Raw genomic sequence first — 1,476 nt, 5'->3', positions numbered from 1 at the left:
ATGTACCACCGAAGCCGAAAGCCAGAGCTTTCCAGATGACCCTGGAAGCCGCGAAGGAAGCAACGGACGTCGCTTCAGGTACCTTTCTTGTAAATGGATTGCCTGCCAATATATTGTTTGATTCTGGAGCAAATTACTCCTTTATATCACATAAATTCGGTGGAAGACTAGCATTGCCTATAGAAAAACTTGATGATTCCCTAGTTGTAGAAGTTGCCAGTGGCAAATTCATACCTGTTAGCAATTGCATTAGAAATATCGTCATCGACTTAAACGGAAACGAATTCCATGAGGAGTTGTTACCTATTGAGCTGAATGGTTTCAATATCGTACTGGGAATGGATTGGCTTAGCGCCAATGATGCCGAGATACTGTGCAAGAAGAAGATAGTAAGAGTGAACCCGCCTGGGAAATAGTCGTTTGTGGTCTACGGGGACAAACGTACAGTGAATTCTGGAATCATTTCCCTAATGAAAGCCAAGAAATGTTTGTCCAAAGGATGCACATCATACTTGGCATTTGTGATCGATGCTAAGAAAGAGAAGGAGATGCAGAAAATACCAGTGGTGTGTGACTATCCGGAAGTCTTTCCCGAAGATCTTCTTGAATTTCCCCCTGATAGACAAGTGAAGTTCCGAATAGACTTGTTACCAGGAACAACACCAATAGCAAAAGCACCATACCGATTAGCACCGACGGAGATGAAGGAGCTTATGACGCAACTTCAGGAGTTGTTGGACAACGGTTTCATTAGACCTAGTTCATCACCCTGGGGAGCTCCGGTGTTATTCGTAAAGAAGAAAGATGGAAGCATGCGAATGTGCATAGATTATAGAGAACTGAACAAGGCAACGGTGAAGAACAAGTACCCATTGCCAAGGATTGATGACCTGTTCGATCAGCTGCAAGGTTCGAGTTATTTCTCCAAGATCGATCTTAGGTCAGGATATCATCAGCTGAAGGTGCGAGAGCAAGATATTGAGAAAACCGCATTCAGAACGAGGTACGGACACTATGAGTTCTTGTTTATGTCGTTTAGACTAACCAATGCTCCAGCAACATTCATGGATTTGATGAACAGGGTTTGTAAATCGTTCCTCAATAAGTCCGTAATAGTGTTCACAGATGACATTCTGGTTTACTCAAAGAGCCAGCAGGAGCATGGCAAGCACCTGCGAGAAGTGTTAGAAGTTATGAAGAAGGAGAAGTTGTACTCAAAGTTCTCCAAATGTGATTTTTGGATTCGAGAAGTCCAATTCTTGGGTCATGTGGTTAACCAAGAATGGATCATGGTTGACCCAGCAAAGATTGAAGCTGTGATGAAGTGGGAACGACCGAAAAGTCCTACAGAGATCCGAAGCTTTCTGGGATTAGCCGGATATTAGCGAAGGTTTATCCAAGGATTTTCTTCGATAGCTGCTCCATTGACAGCTTTGACCCATAAAGGAGCCACTTATACGTGGAGTGAGAAACACG

The sequence above is a fragment of the Lactuca virosa genome, chromosome 5, assembly GCF_052849685.1.
Source record: "Lactuca virosa cultivar CGN04683 chromosome 5, Lactuca_virosa_CGN04683_v6, whole genome shotgun sequence".
Classification (NCBI taxonomy): Eukaryota; Viridiplantae; Streptophyta; class Magnoliopsida; order Asterales; family Asteraceae; genus Lactuca; species Lactuca virosa.
The sequence above is the reverse complement of the archived record's forward strand: the minus strand, read 5'-3'. Positions refer to the sequence as shown.